Genomic DNA, 27,676 nt, shown 5'->3' on the forward strand with positions numbered 1-27,676 from the left:
GCTCAGAGAGGCTCAAGGACAGATGTGAGGCCTGGACTCCTTCCTACCCAGCCCCCTCAGCCCTCAGGGGCAGAAAATTAGTTACTTAAGTTTAGAGGATAAATAACTGGGAGGAAAAAGATGCATAAATGAATTCATGTGTAGAAAAGCAAAAGACCTAGTTTATAAAGGTGCCCACTCTTCATCAAACCCAACGTAAAAACACTCAGGACTTTTTTCAGGTCTTCATTTCCTTATGCAGGCTCCTGTGTCACGTAAAACTTAAATACATTTGCATGCTCTTCCTCTGTTAATCTGCTTTTGTCAGTTTAATTTTCAGATCCATACAGGGACCCTAAGAGGGTCAGGAGAATTATTCCCTCCCCTACAGTCCCCTGGTATTCACACACTTGTATAATTTTTGTTTCCCCTTGAACTTGGGCTAGACCTAGTGACTCACTTCTAAGGAAGAGAATACAGCAGAAATGAAGGGAGGTCACTTCCAAGGTCAGGTCACAGGAGGACTGAGTGCTTCCCAGGTCGCTCACTTGCTCTGAGGAAAGCCAGCTGCCATGTTGTGAGATGTGCCACAGGGGGGCCCACAAGCTAAGGAACTGATGTCTCCCTCAAGAGCCAGCAAGGACCTGAGATTGCCAACAGCCATGTGAGTGAACTTGGAAGTGGATCTTCTCCCAGCCAAGCTTTGGGATGACTGCAGCCCCAGGCAACTCCTAGATTGCAGCCTCCTGAGAGACCCTGACCCAGAGGCACCCAGCCAAGCTGTGCCTGGATGCCTGAGCCACAGAGACTCTGAGATAATAACTTGTTAATTAAGCCACTAAATTTGAGGGTAACTTGCTACTCAGAAATAGGTAGCTAATACACATTCTACGGTCTGTAGTTTCCTATTGCTGGATGTCTGGGCTGTGTTTAACTTCTCATTAATACAAAATCCACATTAGTGAATATCTTCCTGTCCAACATGCCTTTTCTGAATTTAGGATCACTTCCGAGGATGACCCCAGCAGGGAGATAGTTGAGGCCAAGATTCCAATATGTATGGTTTTTCATAAGCATCCCCAAATTGCTGTCATGTAAGGAAGGGAGTGACCAAGTTGGGCCACCAGGAGCATCCAGGTCCCTGTTCCCACACGCCCTTGGCCACATCTTTCTTGGTCTTCCTGGTCATCTATGTCTCCAATAGCCATCAGGTAATGATAGCACTTTCCCCTCCTACCTCTCAGGGTAGGCAACTTGAAATCAAAATCACATACATGAAAAGTCCCCCAGAGCCTGCACAGTGCTCTGAAGGTTGAGAGAGGTTAGGGTTTTTCTTAGAATCTCAGGATCTCTCAGAGCTCAGCCCCTTTCCATTTCATAGAAGAGGAAGCAGGGACTCAGAATGGCCAGGGCTGTGCTCGGGGTCCCATGGTAATTCACGGCAGGGCAGGGACAGGACAGCCCAGGTCCTTTGCCTCCCTGTGTAGAGCTCCTCCTGACCTACTCAGTCTCCCAGCTTGCCTGAACCAAACATCCAGACAGAAGCGGAGGTCTCTCCTTCAACCCCTAAGGACTCAGAAAATCTGCACATTTTAAGAAAAGCTGGCCCCCAATCCTCCTTCTTTTGCTGACCTGGCCACCCAGCCAACCACATCTCCACCCCATGTGGCTCTGCCTGGCTCGCTCCCACCTCCTCCTCTCTCCAGGACCCCTCTCTTAGGCCATGAACCCCTGCCCGGGCTGTCTCCATCCCCTTGTCATTGTAGCCAAGAAAACAGGAAGTGTCTGAGTCACCCGCTGTCCCCTGGGCTTTAGCTGTCTGGGCCCGAGTTCTGGAGTCAAAGAAGGACAAGGAGGAAGCATGTTGGCCTCACAGAAGCCAAGACTGTCTGTGGAGCCCACGCATCCAGCACTGCCTTGCAGCTTGTGGGACCCCCAAAGAGCCAGTTGTCGAGGGACTCCCCAATTCTTGGGATGAAAGAAAGCGCACTCCCTTAAGACATGGAATTCTTGTGTTGGCTCTGCTTCCCACCAGCTGTAGGCCATGGGCTTGTCTGATGGTTCTTAAGCTTGGTTATATATTAGAATCACCTGAGCTCAACCCCCAGCGATTCAGACAAAAAAAAAAAAATTACTTGAGGCCTAAAAGGATGTCATTGTCCTTCAGTTAGGATTTTAGTGAGCTTCTGCCAGGCATCCAGGATCACCTTAGTCCAGTTTCAAGGCTGAAGAGCTCATGACTTACCCAGATAATTAAAGCCAGAATTCTGTAGAACTTGTGAAGGTCAGTTAGTTTCTGGTTCACCCTTATCCTTCCTTTTTTTTTTTTTTTCTTGTTCTTCGCGCCGCACAGCCTGTGGGATCTTAGTTCCCCAACCAGGGATTGAACCCTGGCCCTTGACAGTGAAGGTGCCGAGTCCTAACCACTGGACCGCCAGGGAATTCCCACTCTTACTCTTTTTTATTTAAATTTATTTTTGGCTGTTTTTCGTTGCTGCCTGCAGGCTACTCTTCGTTGTGGTGCACGGGCTTCTCATTGCGGTGGCTTCTCTTGTTGTGGAGCACGGGCTCTAGGCATGCAGGCTTCAGGAGCTGTGGCTCATGGGCTCAGTAGTTGTGGCACACGGGCTGAGCTGCTCTGCGGCATGTGGGATATTCCTGGACCAGGTCTCAAACCTGTGTCCCCTGCCCTGGCAGGCAGATTCTTAGCCACTGCGCCACCAGGGAGGGAAGGGCCATGGCCAGTTTTTTTAAGTTGCCTTCATTAGGAAGGTGGGTCTGAGTCACCTAAATCTGCCTTTACGGAAAGTAAAGTTCCTCTCCAATTCAATTCTAACATGATAGTGTTCCTACTAAATTTTTTGATCCAATAACTGTACCCCATTTTTTTTAACTGAAAAGATTTTAAAAATGTACATAAAAAAGTACTTATTTGCTTTTTCTGAAATAAAAAAAAATTCAAAACAACACTACCAATATGAATTTTTAAAAAAATGCAGCCAGGGCCTCCCTGGTGGCGCAGTGGTTGAGAGTCCGCCTGCCGATGCAGGGGATACGGGTTCGTGCCCCGGTCTGGGAGGATCCCATATGCCGCGGAGCGGCTGGGCCCGTGAGCCATGGCCGCTGGGCCTGCGCATCCGGAGCCTGTGCTCCGCAACGGGAGAGGCCACAACAGTGAGAGGCCCGCATACCGCAAAAAAAAAAAAAAAAAAAAAAAATGCAGCCAGAGGCATCCATCCAGTATTGCCTGACCTGATGGCCTGGGTCTATGCAGTTCTTTGGGACCTCACTATAGTCTTTCCTCAGGCTCTTGTGGCTGTCCCAGTGCAATACCTCTCCCCTCTAGCTAAAGGGCAAGTGAAACTAGGGGTTTCCTTCTAGACTTTAGGGTCAGCTTGCAAATCTTGATATTCTCTTTATGTGCAGCAAATTTTAACAACCTCCTTTGAGAGGTCTTGCAATAATGTTTGGTCCAGTGTATAAACTCAATCAGATATCTTAAAGTATTTTAAACTTTGTTTAAAAATGAGACTTCCGGGCTTCCCTGGTGGCGCAGTGGTTGAGAGTCCACCTGCCAATGCAGGGGACATGGGTTTGTGCCCCGGTCCGGGAGGATCCCACATGCCGTGCAGCGGCTGGGCCCGTGAGCCATGGCCACTGAGCCTGCGCGTCTGGAGCCTGTGCTCCGCAACGGGAGAGGCCACAACAGTGAGAGGCCCGCGTACCACAAAAAAAAAAAAAAAGAGAGACTTCCTATTTCAGTACTCCATTTCTAACTTAACCAAGAAGAGCTTCCTTCCTGAGTACTAAGTAATCCTTACAAAATCAATTGTTAAACTCATTAAAAAAAAATCTAAATTAAATAATAGTAAAAGTTAAAATATGGTGAATTTAAAGTTCTCTTATAGGTTCTAGTATTGTATATAAACTCGTTAAGCCTTCAACTTAAAACCCTCAGTTTAAATTACTCAGTTTTACACTTTCAGTGGTTAAAGGCCGTCACTCTAAAAGACCAAATTATCTTATACATTACAAACATTATAAATGCCGAACATATACAGATTACTTAATATCAATGTCATGGTCAAGTAGCTCGTATCCTTTTCTTTTTTAAAAATATTTATTTATTTATTTATTTTATTTTTGGCTGCATAATGTCTTAGTTGCTGCATGCAGGATCTTTCATTGTGGCACTCGGGCTTCTCTCTAACTGTGGCGCTCGGGCTCTGTAGTTGCCGAGCACAGGCTCAGTTGCCCCGCGGCATGTGCGATCCGGGTTGCCCAACCAGGGATCGAACCTGCGGCCCCTGCACTGGAAGGCGGACTGCCAACCGCTGGACCACCAGGGAAGTCCCAAGTAGCCCGTATCCTTGGTGCCAAATTTTACACACACTTCCCAGTTGTGGTGCAGCTCCCCTCTCAGGCTGATAACCTGATTGCATTTTGACTCAAACTGGGTGTGGTGGGCGGAATAATACCACTGCCCCAAAGTTGTCCATATCCTAACCATATTCACCCAGAACCTGTGAATATATAACTTACATGGCAAAAGGGACTTTACAGACATGATTAAATTAAGGATCTTGAGATGGGAGATTAGCCTGCATTATCCAGGTGGGTCCAATGTAATCACAGGTCCTTATAAGAGAAACAGGGAGGCGGGAGAGTCAGAGGGAGAGTGGTGATAACAGAAGCAGAGGTTGGAGTGATGTGATTGCTGGCTGGCAGGGAGCCATGAGCCAGCATGGCTCTAGAAGCTGGAGGAGGTAAGGAAGCAGATTCTATCCTAGAGCCTCCAGCAGGAATGCAGCTCTGCAACACCTTGATTTTAGCCCTGTGAGACCCATTTGGGATTTGTGTTATCTGGGACTGTAAGTTAATAAATTGGTTTTGTTGTAAGCCGCTAAGTTTGTGATAATTTGTTACAGCAGCAATAGGAAGCTAATAACTCTATACAAATAGAATTTTTCATTTAGCCCTAAGGCCTCTGAATTCTATGTGACCCTAAGATGTTTAAATATCCATTCCATTGAACTTTAAGGACTTTGCCTCGTTCAGTGTGGCCACGTAAGCGTGTACTGACGTGTGATTATTTTGGTTCATTTCTAATCAGAAGGCGTTCGCATCCTACCGCTGATAGTCCTAAGTTCCTGGAAGATGGTGTCTGCCGCTACTGGGCTTCTTGATATTCAGGCACCTGAGGACAGTGTGAGAAGTCAGTTCTGGTGGCCATTTGATGAGACCAGTTCCCCCCATTCATTCCTCAAACACTCCCGGAACACCGTGCCGAGGGAAACGGTGGTGCAGGGGACCGGGTCTGGACCCTTAAAGCACTCAGCTGTAGAGGGAGACGCAGACAGTCATCCTGACGTGGTGCGGTCAGAGCAGGGACAGCCATTGTGCAGAACATTACCTAGCACCGAGGAGGGGGGCAGGAGGAGGTGGTCAGGGGCTTGGAACACATGGGCTGAGAAGGGACAGCACACAGGCTGTTTGAAATCGGACCTGGCCAGGCTGGGAGACACAGAACCAATGGCCGTCATTTCCTTGGTGAGGAGGGGAGGGGGGTGAGGAGACCCAGGCTGGGGCTGGTGGACATCACGCTGGAGCCTGGTCCTTCCATCAGCTTGCACTCAGGTAAGCTGGGTTCCAGTCCTGGCCCTGTCTTGTGACCTCAGTTTCTTCATCAGAACAGTGTCATTCATGCTAGACTCTTCCTCTCCACAGGGAGGCAGGAGACCACCAGGAGGATGGAGGATGGCCTTTGTCCAGGAGGCTGGACTGTCAACTTCAGAAGATAAGCTGGGCCCCAGCCAGTGCAGCCACTGGGGGTCTGAGCCCACCACTCACCTTTGAGGAAGTCCCCTGCCTGCTTCCTACTCCTCAAGGCCCAGATCCAGGCCTTAACTGGCATTGATGACAAAACTGGCAACCCAGTGAATGGTATGTGAGAAATAGGAGCCAGCTGCCAGCCCCAGCTGGATGAGCCAGAATCTGGGAGTGGGGTGTGTATGTGTGTGGAGGGGTAGCTCTGGGAATCTGAACCCTAGAGGACCCTGGAGCCCCACTAAGGTTGAGAATCTCTGGGTTACAGGCCCAGGATTCGAGGCTGGGTCCACATGGGCTGACCCACCCCCTTTCACTGACAGGCACACGCCTCATGCCTGGCCTTCATTGTGGTAGCATTTTCCATGTGTGCCTTCCCACGGTGACTTTGGGGTATGTGCATGGCCCCTACACACTCACACAGTCACATTAACAATGCTATGTCACACAGACACATGGACTTGTTTTCTAAGGAGGACTGCCAGAATTAGCAAATAAAAATGTAGAACACCCAGTTAAATTTCAATTTCAGATGAGCAACTTATACTTTTTTAGCATCAGTATGTTCCAAGGATTGCATAGGACATATTTATACTAAAAATATCATTTGCTGTTTATCTGAAATAGAAATGAACTGGGCATCCTGTATTTTACTCGTAGCCCTACTCCTTAGCCCTGAGGCACCTTCCTGGTTTTTCAGACACACTCACGCCCCCTGTAGACACACACTGATGCTGTAAGCTCAGTTAGGTGGTGGGCACATCTCTTTGCCTCTGCCCTGGGAGATGCCCGGCCTGAGCCTAGCATCACTGGCTGAAGTACCCAGGGAGGCCTTGAAAAAATCTTCGGCCTTGAAATGGCCTTGAAGAGTGGGAATTAAGCCTGGAAGCTGTCCCCCTGAAGCAGGTCAGGCTGGGAGAGGCCTGCTTCTGGGCTCCAAACTCCATTAAGCTCCCATGGAAGGGCGAGGAGGCCAGCTCCACCTCTCCCCTCCCCCCCGTCACCCCTCTGCACCTCCACCTAGGTCCCTAGTATGGTAGGAGGGCTCAGGATCAATGATGGTGAATCTGGAGGGTGTTTTGGAAACAAACATGGTGAGATAAGGATCACTCCAGTTGGCTCTGTCCCAGATTGAATCATCAAATCCAGGGCTTCCTTTGGCCCTGTTTTCCAGAAAGAAAGGCTGACAGCCTGCAGAGGGCACCGTCCCCCCACAGGTCCTAGAGCCCACCTCTCCCTGGTGGCGGTGGTGGCAGTGGTCGGGGGTGATGGGGTGAGTTTGGGAGATAGGTCAGGCCCAAGAGGAGGACGCTCACCCAGGTCTGAGGTTCTTAACCTGTGAGACCCATCACTCTCCTTCTAACATAAAGTATTGTGGAAACCCCTTTTATCATCTTGAAAAGAAAGTCACAGATACTACAACCAATCCAGACACATAATTAAAAAACAAATATACTGCCTTAATTGTAAAGTAAGGGAGAAATTAAAAGAAAGTCATTGACAATAAAATAAAGATTTTTTCAGTCTGTAATGTTTAAGCATCACTACACTAGGAAGACCTTGGCATGTTTAATGACCCCTGGCTTTAGCTATAAATAGAAGCATTAAGAAAGTGACAGGTGAAACGCAGGTGAATACCTGACACAATTTTCTGAAAGAGGATATTTCTTGATAAAATTCCAAACTAAGCAAAGTACACATCTTCCTTTGATGTATGTAGTAGTTGCATTCCTAGAAAATTAGGTGTATGCTTTTAAAGCCATACAACAAAACACTTTGTGTTTGTATGTAAAACAGAGTTAAGTTCTCAACTTGGAGATTTAGAAAGGTTTTTCACCAGCTGGGGACCAGGGACAGTTTTTTGTTGCAGGACAATTCCCCTACCCACTAACGGTGCCCCATGCCCCATCAGTGTGACAACCAACACACAAACCTACAGCTCTATAAAACCTGTCCTGGGGGCAGTATTTGCTCTCTGAGGACCAGCATCAGGAGGCCACGCAGGGAACCCAGAGCCCCGGCTTCCAGCTAGACCCCCCTGTACCCCAGCCTGGGCTTACCCCACCCCCAGCTTACAGACACCCTCTGAACTCAGCTAGCCCTGGGGTCTGTGCTGAAGATGGTGGCTTTGGAGGTTGTTTGGGGTGGGAGAAGGGAGGCAAAGGTACAGGGCTGACTCAGCCTCTAGGTTCACTTGCCTCCAGGGATTGTGCCTGGAGTGGGTGGGGGAGGTGACAGCCATGTGTCAAATTGTGGTGGACCGGGAGATGCAGCACCCAGATCCTCCTTCTAGGAAGGACTTGCTGCCCCAGCGGTTGGGAGTACTGTCAGACCTGGGATGGCTCCAGCTGCCAAGAGCTGCTTCACTAAGGTTATAGCCCTTCCCAGGTGGCCCACATCGCCTGACTCACTGAGGCAGGAATATAAAGGCCTGCCCATCTCAGCCCCACTCAGGACACCCCTCAAGGGCACATATTCTCCAGAGTGCCCATGGGGTTGGATCTGCACCACAGCTCAACTTCTCCCTCTGCCCACACCTGGTTCTTCCTCTCCCTTCCACAGGTGTTGATCCAAGGGCCTCCTTAATAAACACTCTGCACCTAAAGCTCCATCTTTTTTTTTTTTGCAGTATGCGGGCCTCTCACTGTTGTGGCCTCTCCCGTTGCGGAGCACAGGCTCCGGACGCGCAGGCTCAGCGGCCATGGCTCACCGGCCCAGCCACTCCGTGGCACGTGAGATCCTCCCAGACCGGGGCATGAACCCGTGTCCCCCGCATCAGCAGTCGGACCCTAAACCACTGCGCCACCAGGGAAGCCCTAAAGCTCCATCTTAAAGTCTTCTCAGAGGACCCAACCTGTGACACCTGGTAATGAGCAGTGTTGATGAATTGTGTGACCCAAGTCCTAGAAGGTGAGCAGAAGAATGGGGGGCTCGTGCCTGCTGGGAGCATCTGGGAGGGCCTTGTATTATTAGTCAGGGTTCTCCAGAGAAACAGAACCAATAGGATGTACAAGTAGATATATAGAAAGGTTTATTATGAGGGATTGGCTTATGCAGTTACAGAGGCTGAGAGGTCCCACAATCTGCCGCCTGCAAGTTGCAGGCGCAGGAGATCCAGTGGTGACGTTCCAGTCCAAACCCCGAGGCCTGAGAACCAGGGGAGCAAGTGGTGTAAGTCCCAGTTTGAGTCCAAAGGCCCGAGAACCAGGAGCACCGATATCCAAGGGCAGGAGGAGATGGCTGTCCCAGCTTAAGCAGAGAGCAAATTCACCATCCTCCGCGTTTTTTTTCTATTCTGACCCTTAATAGATTAGATGATGCCCACTGCATTGGTGAGGGCATCTTCTCCACTCAGCCTCCGATTCAAAGGCTAACCTCTTCTGGAAACACCCTGAAATAATGTTTTACCAGAGATCTGGGCATCCTTTAGCCTAATCAAATTGACACATAAAGTTAACCCTCACAGGCCCCCAGAGGAGGTGGGATTTGGGCCATCTGGAAGGACAGGTAGGACTTAGTCTTAGACTAGGAGGCGAGGTTGTTTCAGCTGATCACGATTGTCATCATTGCTAATAATGTGCCTTTGTGGTAGGCGCTTTATTTACACATTTCACCTGAGCAGGGAGGCCTGTGGGGGAATGGTGAGGTGTGGAGCACCACTGAGGCCCTGAGGGGCTCTGATGGAAGAGAAGGCTGGACTGAGTGGGAAAATGGGCTTTATTTGGAAGGCAATGGGGAGCCACTGAAGGCTGTAGAGCAGGGAGAGGTGTTACGGGATCGGCATCTCAGAAAGGTCTCCGAGGTACAAATGCATGGTGTGTTAGAAAAGTGTGAGGCTATTCCTGACTTCCAAGTGAGATCCTATGAGGCCTGCCCAGAGCAGTGACCATGGGGATGCACACAGGAGATGACTGGGTGTGGAGGTGAGAGAAAAGCAAGGGTCAGAGGTGGCCCCAAGCCCGGCCCCAACCCAGAACTGAGCATGTGGAGGATGCCACTGGGCAAATGTGGACAGCTACAGGGACCTCCATGGTTTTCCTTAGTCAGGGGAGGAGGGGAACTTACCCTGTCCAGGAGACCCATCAGACCTGAGACCCCCAGCCTCTCTCTATGGTTGACCTGAGAGGAGGGGCCAGGAGAACAAGGGCTGGTATAACAAGGTAACACGCGCTAATATAACACGGAACACCCTCCAACACCCCATACCCCATTTAAGTGGCTTAACCCAATAACAGTGTTCATTCTCATAACTGTCCAATGCAGGTGTTCCTGATTGTCAGGTGGTTCTTCTCCATGGTGACCAAGGCTCCTTCTAGCTTGTGGCTCTAGGAGACTCTAAGGGCCTTGGTGTTCCATGCACCCAGTGGATGGATGGGGAAAGAGAGGGATACACCATCTTCTTAACAACCTTGACTGGGACATGGCACACCACTTCTGCTCACATTCCACTGGTGAGAACCAATCACAGGGCCATACTAGATGAAAGAAGAGCTGGGAAATGTAGTTCGGGGCAAGGCAGCCACGTCCCAGTGACAACTGTGCCTTGAAGAGAGAGAGCATGACTGTTTGGTTGACAGGTAGCCACCTTTGGCCCAGTTGGGAGTGGACCTGGCAGCAGGAAATGCCCTCAGTCTCCAGCAGGCTTCTCAGAACACTTTACACAGTGAGTGTTGAGGGCACTTTGAGGCACCTGTGGGTGGGATGGGCCTGCAATAGACTGGGGGGTTGTGGTGTGCATGGATCATGAGCCCTGTATGCTCCAAGGGTGATGTGGCACTTGGGGGCTGGCACTTGTGGTCTCTGTGTGTTGTATATGAGGGCTGTATTAGTTTTCTGTGGCTGTGTAGCAAATGATCACAAGCTTAGCAGCTAAATCCACATGTATTGATCAGCTCACAGTTCTGCAAGTCAGAAATCCAGGTGAGGATGGTTGAGTTCTCTGCTTAGGGTCTTGCAAGGCCAAAATGAAGGCATGGCTGGGCCCTTATCTGGTGGCTCTGGGGAAGAATGCACTTCCAGGCTCATTCAGGTTGTTGGCAGTTTTCAGTTCCTTGCCGTTATAGGACTAAGATCCCATTTCCTTGCTGTCTGTCATCTGGGGCCACTCTAAGCTCCTAGAAACCACTCTTTGGTCCTTGTGTGTGACCCCTCCATCTTCAAAGCCAGTGATAGTGAATTGAATCCTTCTGGTACTTCAAACCTGTTTGATTTCCCCTTCTGCCACCAGCTGGCGAAAATTCTGCTTTTAAAAGGCTTGAATGATTAGATTAGATCCACCTAATAATCTCAATTTTGTCATATAACATAACATAATCATGGGAATGATATCTCATCATATTCACAGATACCACCCACACTCAAAGGTTGGGGGAATCCTACAAGGTCAGGGTCATTGGGCGTCATTCTTAGAATTCTGCTTCCCACAAGGGCTGGGTCTGAATGCCTTTTGATCCTAGCTTCTTCCTTTGCAAAGTAGATATTATGGGGATTAAATGTATTCATATACTTAGGTATTTGTCAAGCACCTACTCTGTACCAGGTGCAGTTCTGCGCACTGGAAATACAGCTGCAAACATGACAGGCAAAGATGGCATGTGCATGAAAGACCCTAGCAGCATATCTGACATCCCCGTCTGTGCTCGGGCAGTGGTCACAGAGCCTCTGGCTTTACACTGACATTTAAGGCCCTCATGCTGAGACCATTTCTCTCCCCTGGTCTCCATGCCTTCACCATCCCTCTTCCTCCTGCCACCTGGCACAGATAGCCTCCAGTGCCTTCCCCCAAGCCCAGGAGCAGACATCTCTCTGTCACTGGGAGGACATAGTTGCCTCCCCTGAGCTCAGGCACACGAAGTGATGGCAGTAGCAGTGTCTCCACCATCAGCTCCAGCCAGAGATTCAGAGAATTCATCCACAGATGTCTCCTGGGACATTTAAAGCAATTACGAAAAATATGTATCGACTGACTACTATGTACTGGGTCTACTTCCTTCAGGTAGCCTTCCCAGACTGCCTGCAGCAGGGTGTGATCCCTCTGGGCAACCACAGTCTGACCTGCCTCTTTCTGGCAGCACTTTAATCCCTCTGCCCCACCCCACTGGGGGTCCATATCTTATCTCCATTCCTGTTCCCTGGCTGGGAGGGCTGCTAGGGAAAGTTGCCTTTGGAGGCCACTGATTGGAGTCCTGCAAATTCTAGCCTTGGTCCCTGTGCCTCCCAGCACTGGAGAAAATGGAAGCCAAGAGAGAGGCATCCTCTTTGGAGTTGTAGTTCTAAGGCCCTAAACTCTTCCCTTTCTCCACTGCTAATCCAATTGAAATGGCTCCTTAATCCACATCTACCTCCCTCCCCTTGGATCCCCTTCTCTTAGGAATCTTCAATCTTAGTCCTATTCCACTGCCTGCTATCACACAAACTCAAAGACCTCTTTCATTTCCTCAGTCCTAAAAAAAATCCTGCCTCCACCCCGCCTCACAGATATCTGACTGAATAACTGACGGTGGTTGATGAGCACTGTGGGGAGAGGGCCAGCTTGAATCCTGGCTTTGGCACTGCCTGGCTGTGTGACTGTGGGGGCATCACTCAGTTGCTCTGAGCCTGTTTCCTCATGGTTAAAATGGGGGAAGGTTATGTTCATTGTTGTGCGGGTCCTAGAGTGAGCTGGTGCTGCCCTGAGATGCAGACGTGTTGGGATGCAGAGCTGTGGAATGGGCACTGGGTCAGAGAAGGCTCCTGGACAGGAGTCGGGCCAAGGGACATAGTCCAGGACAAAGCTTGGCTCTCAGAGAGGAGGGGTCACCTGGGCACAACGAGAATCCTTAGATTGTCATTGGATCAGAGGGCTTCTTAATTCTGGCCAATGGAAACCATGGAAGAATGGTACGCTCTTAAAAGGGTAGAAAACCCTTTTTAAAAGGAAGGCCTGTGGTAGATATCCAGTAGCCACTTCAGGAAAGGAGCAAAGCCCTGCCCCAGATGCTTCCACCCTTTCTCTACCACCAAACAAAAGGTGCTTAGGGAACAAAGGGCAGTGTTCAGGGCACAGGGAAAGATCTATTGCAACTAGGAGGAAGGGAATAGAAAAAGGCTCCTGAATCCATGGAGGAGAGACAGAAAAAGTAGTGGATCCAGATCATTACAGATTTCTTACTGCTGAGGGAGGGACAGGATCACTGAGAATAAAAAATGTGGGGCTTCCCTGGTGGTGCAGTGGTTGAGAGTCTGCCTGCTGATGCAGGGGACGCCAGTTCGTGGCCGGGTCTGGGAGGATCCCACGTGCTGCGGAGCGGCTGGACCCGTGAGCCATGGCCACTGAGCCTGCACATCCGGAGCCTGTGCTCCGCAACAGGAGAGGCCGCAACAGTGAGAGGCCCACGTACCACAAAAAAAAAAAAAAAGTGAACACCTCCACTCCTCATCACCAAGCTAGCAAGCAATAAATAACCAATGTCAGCAGTAAATTGCTGGAGGAGAGACATTCTGAGATGAAGGGCAAAGGGAAGACCTAAAACAAAGATACCCATTCTTGCTGTTCTCTTCAACATTATGGTGGTTGTTTCAGGCAATGCAACAAGGCAAGAAAAAATAAAGACTCACAGATCGAATCACTATTCACATATAAGATTGTCTACATAGAAAATTCCCCCCATATCTACAGAAAAGCTACTAGTACTAATAAGTTTAGCATGATCACAGGATACAGGGTCACTGTACAAAAAAAAATTATCCTATTGCTGTATACTAGCAATAACAATTGGAAATTGAAATAAATTTTTAAAAAGCACCATCTACAACAGCACCAAAACCCATGAAATGTAATACTAGGTGCCAGATATGCATGCTGAAAACTACAATATGATGAAAGAAATCAAAGAGAACCTAAACAAATGGAGAGATATACTATTTTCATGGATTGGAGGACTCAAGATTGGCAAGGTGTCAAATATTCCCAAACTGATCTATAGATTAAATACAATTCCAATGAAAGTTCCAGCAAGATGTTTTCAGTAGAAATTTAAAAGTTGATTCTAGGGCCTCCCTGGTGGCGCAGTGGTTGAGAGTCCGCCTGCCGATGCAGGGGATACGGGTTCGTGCCCCGGTCTGGGAGGATCCCATGTGCCGCGGAGCGGCTGGGCCCGTGAGCCATGGCCGCTGGGCCCGCGTGTCCGGAGCCTGTGCTCCGCAACGGGAGAGGCCACAACAGTGAGAGGCCCGCATACCGCAAAAAAAAAAAAAAAAAAAAAAAAAAAGTTGATTCTAAAATTTATATAGAAAAGCAAAGAACTAGAAAAGCCAAAACAATTTGGAAAAGAACAAAGTTGGAAGATTTATACTACCTGTTTTCAAAACTTACTATAAAGCTACAGTAGGAAAAAAAGAGAGGGTAAAAAACTGATGTTTATTAGCTTTTCTTTCCTGTGAGAGCATATGAAATAGCTTTGAAAAACTAAGACATAGGAGAAGTTGCCGAGGGATTGGACAGGTGGCCTTGGCAGGTGGGGAAGATAGCTTGTGAAACATGTATGGATTATACACAGATCTGAGCTCTGAATGACATGAGGTCACCAATACTGGCCTCCTTTCCTGAGAGCAGGGGCTGCTGCTTCTCCCTGTTTGTGGGTCCTGTAAGACCCAGCTAAGTGCTCAGCCCATAGTGGACACTCATGGTTATAGATAAAGGGGATATATGTACATATATACTTTGTGTGTGTGCTGATCACATTTTGGGGGACCGTTTCTCTGCTGCTTTTCCTTCAGCCCAGATAGTAGAGAGCTCACCCAGTAGAATGGCTCATTGAGTATGTGTAGTTTCTCTGTAACTGGCCAGGACAAGAGGCTGCTGACTTCAGGGAGGAGGAATGCAGGCTGTCTGAAAAGCAAGTGATGATGGACAGAAAGGAAAAAGTTGCATTCTTTCCTAGCAGAGAGCTGCCAGGAGGGAGCACACACGTGTGTGTGTGTGTGTGTGTGTGTATAGTAGTAGTAGTAGGAATCCAGGAGAATGACATTTCAATGGCTGAGCTCCAAGTCAACTCTCAAGAAATTTTTAAATTCAAAGACACTTGGTCTTGCTTCCTGCTGTATTCCCACTCTCTGGCTGGCTGGCTCTCAGGTATTGGGACAGGGTGGGCAGTGCTATCAGGACTCCTGTTTAGAGTGTCCCTGACAGGTACCCTGCCCTTTGCCCAGAGGCCTCCTGAGGCTCCTCCTAGTTTGTGGTTCTGCCATTCTCAGTGCCCAGTCTCCATCTCGAAGTTGACTGTTCGTCATGTCCCAGCAGTGGGAAGGGTAGAGGGGGGTAGAAGTTGTGCCCTTAGCTGTTAAGGGCAGATGGAAGCCACGCCTATCACAAGTGCTCACACCTGTGAAGCCAGATCTCAGTCCCGTGGTCCCACGTGGCTACAGGGCAGGCTGGGAAAGGTGCCCAGACAAAATGCAAAGGTTGGGAATGGATATTGGAAGAACAGTTAACAGTTTTGTCCACAAAGCATGAGATATGGAGAGTGGATTGGAAGGCCTGAGCGTGGAGGCAGGAGCACCAGGTAAGAGGCCATTGTAATAAACCAAGTGGGACATCATAGTGGCTTGGACTAGGAGGTGGCAGTTGGGATGAGGCAAGTGGGAGGATTCAAGAAATACCAATGTAGTACCAATTTGGTAATACCAAATCTTGTTGGAGGTAGAACCTACAGTATTTATCAGTTCAATCTGGAGGGTGAAGGGGAAGGAGAAATCAGGGACAATATCTATGTATCTGCCCTGAAAACTGGACACGTGTATTCAGCAAACGTTTATTGAGTTGATCCCGCATGGCAGGTACCATGCCTGCAGATGGATGGCACCATCTCTGTCCTCACAGGGACATTGGAGGGGAAAGAGTAACCCCCAGGAAACATGGAGAGAGCTGTTAGATGCTTGGAAGCAAGGTAGGACCAACAGTGGGTGGACAGGGTTTTAACGGAAGCGTAGTTCACCTTTGTCCATGGGGCATTGGGCAGCGCTGAGGTCTCCTGGAAGAGGAGGCAGGCCTTCCAGGTGAGTGAGCAGGAGGACCCAAGACGCGGAGGTGGCCTTTCTCGAGATGGCAACGATGGTCATGGTGTAGCAGAACAAGCCCTGGCATTGGAGCCAGATGGACCTGAATTCAAATCCTGGCTCTCTGCTCACGTGTTACAGGTGGAATTGTAACCTGGATCAATCTCTATCGTAGACTGTCATTATGTTTCAAAACTATAAACACAGCAATTCTACTTGTAGGAACTTATCCTACAGATATACTTACATATGTGTGAAACAACAAATATATCAATACAAGGCTATTCATTACAGTATTATTTTTTTTAATATTTATTTAGCTGTGCTTGCTCTTAGCTGTGGCACATGGGGTCTTTAGTTGTGGCATGCAAACTCTTAGTTGTGGCATGTGGGATCTAGTTCCCCGACCAGGGATGGAACCCGGGCCCCATGCACTGGAAGCGCAGAGCCCTAGCCGCTGGACCACCAGGGAAGTTCCATGCAGCATTATTTTTTTAATGGCAAAAGACTGGAAACAGCCCAAATGTCCATTAATATAGGCTTGGGTAAATAAATCATGATATATTTATGCAATGGAGTACCATGTGAAAAAGAATGACGTTACTCTCTATGTATTCATATGGAAAGATCTCTAAACTATACTGTAAGTGATAAAAGCAAGACACAGATAAGTGTATATGGTTTACTACCATTTGGGTAAAGAACAAAAACAGGGAGGGAAGGATGGCTACCTATATCTATCTAAATATGTGTATATGTATTTTTTCATATTTGCTTGAATATGCACAGAATACCTTTGGAAGGACAAACAAGGCCAGTTGCTTCCAGGACAGAGAACTAGGTGGCTGGGAGTCAGGGTTGAGAGGCTGACTTTTTACTGCACTCTTTTATACATTTGGAATTTCAAATTATGTGAAATGTATTATATATACCTCCCATTTCTGCCATTTTGTAGCTGTGTGACTTTAGGCAAGTTACTTGGCTTCTCTGAGCCTTAGTTTCCTCTTCCGTGAAATGGCAATAACACCGTTGGCCTCATAAGGATCATCAGGGTTGCCTGGCACAAGGGCAATGCCACACGCATCGCTCCCATCTCTTCTTTCACTGTCTGGCTGCTAAGTCTTGCCTGGTTCACCTGCTTACATTCATGAGCTGCCACCCCAGACTCACTGGTGTTTGGAAGTTATGGTGAGGGGCACTTGCCAACGTCCCCGGTCAAGATGGGGGACTCAAGAGGAAGAGCAGGTTTGGGAGCGCAGAGCCTGAGGCCAGTTCTGGTCAGGCCAAATACTGGCATATCTGCAGGCGCTCAACGTCTGGGCTGGTGATGGAGATCTGAGGGTCTCCAGACTCTTCCACTTACAAGGCATAATAATTGTAGTAAGGTTAATTGCTAACATTTGTCAAGCATGTACATACATTATCTCACCCTCAGCCACCCTTCAAGGTTGATCCTATTATTATCTCCAAAGCTACCCAGTTAGGAAACGGTAGGCTGGATTCCCACCCAGGTCTGTCTGACCAGAACCTGGGACCCAGATTTAGAGTAGTTCCTCAAAATCAGTAACTTTGGGGTTGGCAAATGTTTTTATAAATAATATTTTAGGGTTTGTGGGCCACACAGCATCTGTCCTAACTTCTTAACTCTGTGCTAAAAGTAGCCACAGACAATCCATAAATGAATGAGCATGGCTGTGTCTCAATAAAACTTTATTTAGGGACACTGAAATTTGAATTTGATAGAATTCTCATGAGTCATAAACTTATTCATCTTTTGATTTTATTCCCCCAACCATTTAAAAACGTAAAATTATTCTTAGTTCATGGGCTGTACAAACAAGCGGTGTGAGCCTTGAGCTGTAGTTTACTGACACTCCCCCCACCCCACCTCTCTAAATCCTCTGATAACCAAAAAGCAGCCCCCTTGGCCCCAATGCCTTCTTTGGTCTGAGTCTTGCCTCGTGGAGGCCAGTAGCCATGATGCTAAGAACCGCCCCTCTCTGTCTGGATGATTGTCACTAGAATAGAGGAGGCAGAGATAGGACCTGGGTCCTGTTCCCTGATAAGTCCAGGCCCTTTGAAGACCCAACTCCTTCTTAAATGAGAAACAGGCCTTCTCAAGGGCCTGACCCTACCAAGTCCAGCATCTGTCTTGGGGCAGGAAGCAGGGGCAAATGTTGGCCCCCAAGGCTGCCCCTCTTCTGCCCTGTTCTCCACCAGTTCCAAGCCTGCCTCTGGGCCAGTGCAGACAGGGCCAGCTCAGGTGGTGTCAGGGGCTCAGGCTCAGGGAGGGGTTGGGGGGGAGACTGGGCTGCTGGGGGAGGCCAGCAGTGTCACCTGGGGCCTCCCTTCCTCTGGGAGGAAGTGGGCTGGGAGATTTTCTCTGAAAACCAGCTCCAGAATGTGTGTGTGGGTGTGTGGGTGTGTGTGAGGGGCTGAAATGAGCAGGACTCCTTCCCCCAAAGAAACTTCCTTCAAAGACAGCTACTCTTCTCACTGTTCTCTGTTTCTGGCTGGCCTCCTCTTCCTAACCCTTTTTCCTTCCCCTCCTCTCTTGGCCTTCTCTCTGGTCCCCTTGCAAACAAGGCCTGACTCTGCTGCTCCTGAGTCTTTGCTCAGACAGCTGCCTCCACCTGGATGTCCTGTCCCCCTTTTCCCACCTGAACAACACTCTCCTTTCAGATACCACCTCCTCCTCTCCCTCGTGGGGCCAGGGTTGGCTCTGGGAGTGCATCTTCCTAGGTGGCACGTGTATGGAGCTGACTTTATAAGAACCGCTTCCCAGATTCAGTCCTGCCCAGAGGCCAACTCCAGAGCCCTCGGCCTGACGTTCAAGACCTTTCATGATCTGTCTCAGGCTTTGTTCTCACCCAAGCTGCCCTTGCTGCTCTCAGAGAGCTTATAACCTAGTAGGGGAGGGAATGCTTGAACCCAATGCTGTCCAATAGAAATATAATTTAAGCTACAAGTGTCATTTTAATTGCTTTATAGCCACATTATAAAAGTAAAATGAAATAGGTAGAGTTAATTTAAAAAATATATTTTCTTTAACCCATTATATCCAAAATGTTATCATTTCAACATATAATCAATATAAAAATGATTAATGAGATATCTTATATACTTTTTTTTTTTCGGTACGCGGACCTCTCACTGTCGTGGCCTCTCCCGTTGTGGAGCACAGGCTCCGGACGCGCAGGCTCAGCAGCCATGGCTCACGGGCCCAGCCACTCTGCGGCATGTGGGTTCTTCCTGGGCTGGGGCACGAACCCGTGTCCCCTGCATCAGCAGGTGGACTCTCAACCACTGCGCCACTAGGGAAGCCCCTTATATACTTTTTTATCTACCACATCTTTCAGATCTCATGGGCATTTTACACAAACAGCACATCTCAGTTCAGACTGGCCACATTTCACGTTCTCCAAAGCCACACATGGCAGGTGGTCCCCATGTTAGATAGCTCAGGCCTAACCTAATCCTCACCCCTAACCCTTAACCGGAAAAACTGCATGAGTAGGGAATTCCCTGGTGGCACAGTGGTTAAGAATCTGCCTGCCAATTCAGGGGATGTGGGTTCAAGCCCTGGTCCGGGAAGATCCCACATGCCATGGAGCAACTAAGCCTGTGCGCCACAACTACTGAGCCTGCGCTCTAGAGCCCGCAAACCACAACTACTGAGCCCGCGTGCCACAACTACTGAAGCCCATGTGCCTAGAGCCTGTGCTCCACCAAGAGAAGCCACTGCAATGAGAAGCCATGCACCACAACGAAGAGTAGCTCCCGTCTGCCACAACTAGAGAAAGCCCGCGCACAGCAATGAAGACCCAACGCAACCATAAAGAAATAAAGAGGGCTTCCCTGGTGGCGCAGTGGTTGAGAGTCCGCCTGCCGATGCAGGGGACGCGGGTTTGTGCCCCGGTCCGGGAAGATCCCACGTGCCACGGAGCGGCTGGGCCCGTGAGCCATGGCCGCTGAGCCTGCGCGTCCGGAGCCTGTGCTCTGCAACGGGAGAGGCCACAACAGTGAGAGGCCCGCGTACCGCAAAAAAAAATAATAATAATAAATAAATAAATAAAAATGAGAAGCTGCAATGTGGGTCCCGAGAAGAGACCAGGTGGCTTCACGGGGTGAGGGGTTGCTGTGGGCTATTCATGACCCAGGAGGACAGGGCCGTGCGCTCGTGGCAGGACCCAGCTTTGAACCAAGCTCTGCATCCCTGTGGAGTGCCAGCTGAGGTCAGCAACTTCCTGTGATGGGCAGCAGGGAATGTTTCTACAAGAAGAGTGCCTGAGCTGGGTCTCTTTCCTGCTCCTGTCAGCACCTCTGTCCACCCTTTTCTCTCTCATGTCCCCTCCCTGTCCTGGCCCCAGAGCAAAGGTGAGTGCCCCAGTGAAAAAGCCTGTTTCTCCCTGAATACCCAGGCTCTGGTTGGCTCTGGAGGAGCATCCCGCAAGAAGTGCTGGCAGATGCTAGATTCCCTCCACCTGGAGGCCTGGCTGCACCTGAGGGCGGCCCCACCCCCATCCGTGCCTTGTGACTGGGCAGGCGGCCTAGCCCACCTCTCTGTGGCTTCAAACACTCAGGGTCACTCAAAATGTGTGTGAGTGTGTGAAGGGGGACTCCCAGACTGAGGGTGGCACTGGGGGCTGTCTGGGGTGCAGGGCTGACGGCTGGGGTCTCCAGGACGGGTCTGGTATAAAGGGTCATTCATTCCTGACAGGTGTGTGCAGGGCATGGGGCCTGGCCAGGGCCAGCCAGAGCTTTCAGCAGGATTTAATCAGGGCTGAGTGGGCCCTCCTGAAAGCTGGAGTTGTGTTCTATCAGAGGTTGCTGTTTCATGAGCCCCGTGTGGGTACAGATAGCCAGCCTGACCGTAGAGCCAGAGGTCACCTGGGTGACCGGCTAGTGCAGCCTGCTCAGGTACCGAGGGCCTTGGTGGAAGGAGGAAATGGATTCGGATTAGGGTCAGTCTATGGGAGTGAGCACATTTGTAACTCAGAAGCTTGATGAGCCTGGCGCAGGCTCTTGGCGGGTCAGTGGCAGAGTCGGTATTCCAACCCCAAGACAGTGATGCCGATGTGTCTTCTTGGCTTCTCTATCCTTCCTTCAGAGCTTTGTTTGATGGCATTTGGGGACCGGAAGGGAGGATTTCAGGGAGTGAGTCAGGCAATGTGTCTGGAGTAAGTCTCAGGCTAGTGGTTCAGTTGGGCAAGAAATAGAAATGTGTTTTTCTATGATTCCACTTGCTCTCTGTTGGAAGCCCTCCTTGCGGAGGGGAAGCAGGAGAGGGGAGTGGTACAAATGTGATCTCAGGTGGTTTGAGTTCTTCCCTTTTTCCTCGAGGGGTGGTCTCACTTCCATCAAACAACAATCTCCTGACTTCAGTGCCTCTGTCGGGGGCCTGAGAATCATTTTGCTGATTCTGAGGCCTCGCTGGGGCCCAGAAACTTCTGTGAGGTGCTCACGGCTCTGTCTAGATGTGCTCCCCCAGAAATTCCCCTGTTGGGGGGGCTCCCCTTGGTGCCTGCGTGCTTAACAGCTTTCCCGGGACATCTTGGATTTCATCATTGGTTTCCATTGTCTTTCTTCCCTGTGGCCCAGGGGCTGGGGGCTGGGTGGGCAGCAAGGGATGCTGTCCTCTGGAATCCTGGGGACTGACCACCAGTGTGGGCCGCTCTGCTGACAGGGTAAGGCAGCAGTGATCTGAGGGTCCTCGAGGGTCAATGTGGCCTTCCATTCTCTTTCTTGGGGAGCAGGTCACATACTGCTCTGATATCATTAGTCAACTGTGTGTCCCCAGAACCATGGGGGTTGGTGGCCCAGCTCTGCTCAGGAAGACCTGATCAAGCCCAGGGAGGTGGGGCTGGCTGTCTTCCCTTGTTTGCCCAGACTGGAGAGGGGTGTTTCCTGGGATGAAGCCCTCTCGATTCTAAAACTGGGCCAGTCCTGGGTAAACCAGGATGAACTGTTACCCTATTTTTTCCCTCCCTCTCTCCCTCCCTCCCTTCCCCTCCCTCAGCCTGGTATTACTGGCGGGTGAGACGGGGGGACAGGGTCAAAGGCCCTCCATTTCTGTGCTCTATATTCGGGATGGGGTGCCAGGCAGACCAGACCTTGGAAGTTGATTTGTGGGGATAAGACTCCTGGGTGAGGCCAGCTCCAGCCCTCCCCACCCCCAGTAAAAGAGTAAGTTTTGTTTTTGGCACCTCCTACCCCCAAGCTGGGAGTCTGCCAAGACTGGACTTCGTTGAAGGTGGTAGGTGGTCCTAGGGGCTTATGGATCAACAGGGCCAGGAGGCAGAGCCCCTGGGCCCATCCTGTCTCTGTGGCCTTAGACAGGTCACTTCCCTTCCCTCTTGCCCCAGTCACCTTGCTGTGAAATAGAGGGCTGGCTTTAGAGGGTCTGTTGAGCTCCTTCCAACTCTCAAAACTGCTGTTTGCACCCACACGGGTGAGAATGCCTGCTGCTGCCCATGTGAGCCCTGGAAAGTCTGGAGGGGACAAAGTCTTGAGCTGTTAGACTTTGGAAAGGACACTTCCTGTGGGTCTGGACAAAGGAAATATGTTGGTCCTGTACCAAGAGGGCAGCAGTTAAAGCCAGGGCCCCTGAGGACTTGGACTCAGCCTGTGAGACCCACCCACCTCACTACCAGAGGAAAACTGAGGCCCAGAGAGGGAAAGTAGATTGTCCAAGGTAACACAGCAAGTAGTGACCCAGCGGGCATTAGACGCCTGGTCTCCTGGCTCCTCGCCAGGGTGTCTCGCCCCTTCTCAGGGTCACTCATATGACTAAGTGCTCTTCATGGGGATTGTCTCCCCCTCCCCGCCCCCTCTTACCCAGCACCTCTCACCCTTTGGCGTTCTGATCCAGCAGCACTGAGCCCCTCAGATCGGGCAGGACCCCACAAACACGGAGAGGGAGTGTTCGGCTGTGGCTCACCTCTGAGCTGCTGGAGGCACTTGTGGGCCCTGGTGCCCCCATAGAGTGCGGGAGCTGGGGAGTGACTGGGGGACTTGGGTGTGTGTGTAGAGCCTGGGTTCCTGATGGGTGTGGGGCTTGAACCCAGGTCCCTTTGTTTAGTGGAGGCTTGGCACCAGCAGAGGTTCTCAGATGGTAACACCTAAGGCCTTCAATAATAATAATGACAGTAGTAATAGTAATAAAAGGTTCCATTTGTTGGGCGCTGACTCTGTTCTGGACTCTGTTCTGAGTGCTTTACATGTATTTAACCCTAACAACAGTCCTAAGGGGGAGGAAGTAGCATTATGACCATTTTATAGCCGAGAAAACCTGGCAGGGGGAGGTCAATACTATTACATGGTCACCCCCCTGAAGTCAGGGTAAACACACCCCTATTGTCAGGAGACTGAAGTAGCTTGAAAGGTTTTGTCCTAAAATTTAGGGCAGAGTAACAGCCATTTTAGAACATTGTAACACCCATCTTTGACAATTTAAATTTAAAAACAGTATGTTAAATGACAACTCTTCTTCACTAAATTTTGGCATCAAATTAAATGCCGGTGAAGGGGATGGCTCTATATTTCCTGGGACTCTTGGATGAGCTGCCCCCAGGGGGCACTCACGTGCCATCTGGGCAGCACGGTCTGGCCAGAGATGCCTCCCAGGATGGTCTGCAGGCCCCTCAACTAGAGATTCTCTGGAGGGGCAGGAGGTACCCTGGGGGGGCACTGAACTTTCAATTCCATAGTGTGATTCCTCGCCTTTTAAAGGAGGCTCCTTGGGAGGGTCTACCACTGCCCAGCATGGTGAAGGATGGGCTTCAAGGAATTTGTGTGCAAAATGATGTGAGGGGGACAAATAGGGTACAGTAAGTCCCCTATATATGAACGAGTTCTATTCCGAGAGCACTTTTTTTTTTTTTTTTTTTTTTGCTTTTATGCGGGCCCCTCACTGCTGTGGCCTCTCCTGTTGCGGAGCACAGGCTCCAGACGCACAGGCTCAGCGGCCATGGCTCACGGGCCCAGATGCTCCGCGGCATGTGGGATCCTCCCGGACCGGGGCACGAACCCGTGTCCCCTGCATCGGCAGGCGGACTCCCAACCACTGCGCCACCAGGGAAGCCCTGAGAGCACGTTTGTAAGTCCAATTTGTTCGTAAGTCCAACAGAGTTAGCCTAGGTACTCAACTAACACAATTGGCTATATAGTACTGTTCTGTAATAGGTTTATAATACTTTTCACACAAACAGTAAGTACATTAAAAAAAACACAAAAAATAAACAAAAAATTTTAAATCCGGCAGTACAGTACCTTGAAAAATACAGTAGTATGGTACAACAGCTGGCATACAGGGCCTTGCACACACGTTCACACCTTTGAAAGTTTGCGACTTGAAGGTTCACATGTAGGGGTCTTACTATATTCTTAGAGGGTCCATGGTTTCCATTCAGGATCGCAAAAAAGCCTGGTACCCCTTCATGGTTATGAACTCTGCTCTGGGTACCAGAGTCCCAGGACAGGGGTGCTACCTCCTGAACCAGGGCTGGTCCTTTTGGCATCCCCCAGACAGGGCAGGCAACGTGAATTTCTCTGAGCACCCTGAGAAAAAGTCAGGGGAGCCCCCTCTCTCCTCTCCAAATGTGGGAGCCTGCAGAAAGTGCACCCTGTTCCCGTTGCCCCGCCCAGCATGTCCCTGCCTGCATGGTGTCCAGGACCCTGGCCTGAGGGCAGGAGAAAGCCCAGTCCTGATGCTTACTTGCCTGGTGTCTTCACCTTCTGGGTCTCAGTTTCCTCACTTGTAAAATGGGTACAGGAGTATCTGCTCAGTGGGGTGGTTCTGAGAATCAAAGGAGAGGATTCTCATGGGTGGGGGGCTGTTACCCCTGCAGAACTGGGCACTCAGGAGCCTTTTGGGCCATTCTAGACTGATGCTCCTTTTCCTCCAGGGGCAAGGCCCTCTGGCATGCAGAGCACAGACCTGGGCAGAGCGTTTTTTGCTGACCAGGGCTTCCGGGCTGCAGCAGGACAGCATGTCTCTCCCCCTCAGATATAACAGGTAGGTAGTGGGATTAAGGTAGAACGTCAGCTCCACGGGAGTAGGAGTTTTGTCTGTTTTGCACACTGCTGTGTCCTCAGGGCCTAGAACATTATCTGGCAAATAGCAAGTATTCAGTAAGTATTTGTTGAATGACAGACGGGGCCATGGGGAGGGGGCAGCCAGGCATAATCCAGAAAAGTGTGGGGAGAGGCTGTGACATTTTCTTACTCAAAGGCCCAGCTTCAACTCTGCCACCAACTTTCTGGGTGACCCTGGGCAAATCCCTTCTCCTCTCTGGACCTGTTTTCCCATCTATAAAATGAGGGGATTGGCCCAGGGGTTCTCCAGGTTCCATCCAGCTCTGATGCCCTGTGCATTGGTGGGAAGAATAACCCACTGTGTCTTGAAGACAGGATGTGTCTAGAGAGCAGAGAGGGACCAGGAGGGGCTGCTATGTCATGGGGGCATGGCAGCAGGCACTCATCCTATGGCAAAACCAGATCCAGGGCTCGGCAGCTGGGGACTGTGGGCAACCTTTCTGCTGCTACCCACAGGAGCAAGTGTCCCTGCTCCTGTCCCTAGCCCTTCCTCCTGAAGGGACTTTCACCTGCTCAGCAAAAGGAGGCGCTACAGACACTCCTTTCTCAGTTTGCAAATTAAGGCCAACACTTCCTGCTGCCCTGCTTGAATCTCTGGGGAGAAGAGGTCCTGTCTCTAGCTGGGACCTTCCTCCACCCCTTGGGCCCTTCACAGCCCCTGGACCCTGGGAAGATAGCAGGTGGATACGGTAGAGCTTTCATACCGCTCCGTGCTACCACTTCCCTTTTGTCTTCTCTCCCTGCATTTCTTCTGGGAGTGAGCTGATGATTACTTTTAGCCTATAGCCTGATAGAAAGACATATCTACGCATATAATTAGATGTGTTTTATTGTCTAATTTAAACAATGGATTTCATCGGCAATAGAGCATGTATTTTATCGTACTTGTGGCTGATGACTATTAAAATGAGCCTTCCCTGCGTCCTTCTAAGAAGTTCCACTGTGTTGCTCCCCCGCCCCCAGAACTGCACGGTCTCCAGCAACCACTGAATTCATAGGAAGCACAGCCCAACTGCATGAAAAAGTACTTGTAACAAACGTAGTATGTGCTTTTGAGTGAATATTGCAGAATTATATGAGATTTTAAAAAAAATGAAATCTGTCCCCCTCCACCTCATTGTCTAATCCTAGCAGTGTTTAAGTCCAGACATTTCTGTGCATATATGAGCTACACACATGAGCGTTTGTGTAAGTTTTTATACAAATAAAATTGTAATCTACGTACTGTTGTGCAACACGTAGACCCTTCCAAGTGGGAACACGTGAGGCTTTGTCATTGTTTGCATGACCACATTAATAGACATTTGGGTCCTTTCCAGTTTTCCATTATTGCAAACAGTGCTGATTTGACACTTTGTACCTAATCTTTGTGCACTTGTATGAATTTATCTGCAAGGTAACTTTCTAGAAGTGGAATGTACTGAGTCAAAGAATATACAAAGTGAAATTTTTGTACATTTACATGTTCATACACTGTGTGGGCAATTGCTTATTTCCCCACATTATGGCCAGGACGTCTTTTCAATCTTTATTTATCTGATAGGTGAGTGCTGTATCCCAGTGTTTAAAATTTGCGTTTTTTTCAACCGCAAGTGAAGTTGAACACCTCCTCTTACATTTATGGGCCTTTTATACTTTTCCTGATATCCACTGCCCACTTCTAAATTGTCTGTTTCTACTAATTGTAAAAGTGCTTTACATATGAAGGACATCATCAAATGAATCTTTGGCATGTCATAATTACTGGCAAATATTTTTTCGTAATTTATTTATGTTTTATCAGTTTAGGGTTCATTTCCAGCATCTATATAGTAACAGTTATCAGTATCCTCTTCATGGAGTTCTGGTTTCTTGCCGAGCTGCATTTTTAATACTATAACCCCAGTGACTGAGAAGGTCTTCAATCCACATTCTGAAATTTAGGGGAGAAAGAGTTTTGCCATTTGCAGCTGAAAAGTGAGCAGTGCAGAGGTCTTGTCCTTTGCTAGGTTTGAATCTGACATTTGGAGGGAGATGAGGGCAGCCGAGAGACAGCTTGATGTGATGGAGACAAGTCCTAGGCTTTAGTGCCCCTCCCAGCTGTCCTGTCCTCCCTCAGCCTCAGTTTTTCTCAATGCAAAATGAGGGGGTTGAACTGGTTGAACTCCAAGATCACTTCCTGTTGGGAATTCCCTGGCGGTGCAGTGGTTAGGACTCCACACTATCACTGCCAAGAGCCCAGGTTCAATTCCTGGTTGGGGAACAAAGATCCCATGGCGTAGCCAAAAAAAAAGATCACTTCCTGTTTTAATAATTGATGGTCTGTTCATACATGATGTGCCCTCAGATAGGTTGCTGTCCCTTTTGGGAATTATTTCTGGTCTTCCATAAACGGTGGCAGTAGATCAGGGTAATGAGTCAGGTCTTTCCAGCACTAAGGACTCATGACTCCATGGGTGTTCACTTGTGGAGCTCCAACCTTCACTGTGCCTCAGAGGCACCTGCAACAGTAGTCAAGAACACGGATGCCCAGGCCCCACCCCCAGGACAATTAAACTAGAACCCCTGGAGGTGGGCTCTTGATAGTTTTTTTGTTTGTTTGTTTGTTTGTTTGTTTGCGGTACACGGGCCTCTCACTGTTGTGACCTCTCCTGTTGTGGAGCACAGGCTCCGGACGCGCAGGCTCAGCGGCCATGGCTCACGGGCCCAGCCGCTCCGCGGCATGTGGTATCTTCCCAGACTGGGGCGCGAACCCGTGTCC

General features: G+C 49.6%; 1 long non-coding RNA gene across 1 annotated transcript in view; it reads left to right on the forward strand.

Moving 5' to 3' along the window:
• The first annotated feature begins 10,225 nt into the window (after positions 1-10,225).
• Positions 10,226-27,676, forward strand: part of LOC309803105 — a 44,432-nt gene continuing 26,981 nt past the window's right edge. Inside the window, exons 1-2 of the long non-coding RNA XR_014293902.1 lie at positions 10,226-10,256; positions 10,383-10,468. This is a non-coding gene — a long non-coding RNA (uncharacterized lncRNA). The remainder of the gene's footprint in view (positions 10,257-10,382; positions 10,469-27,676) is intronic.

The sequence above is a fragment of the Mesoplodon mirus genome, assembly GCF_964341445.2.
Source record: "Mesoplodon mirus genome assembly, chromosome: 4".
In the NCBI taxonomy this organism is placed as follows: Eukaryota; Metazoa; Chordata; class Mammalia; order Artiodactyla; family Ziphiidae; genus Mesoplodon; species Mesoplodon mirus.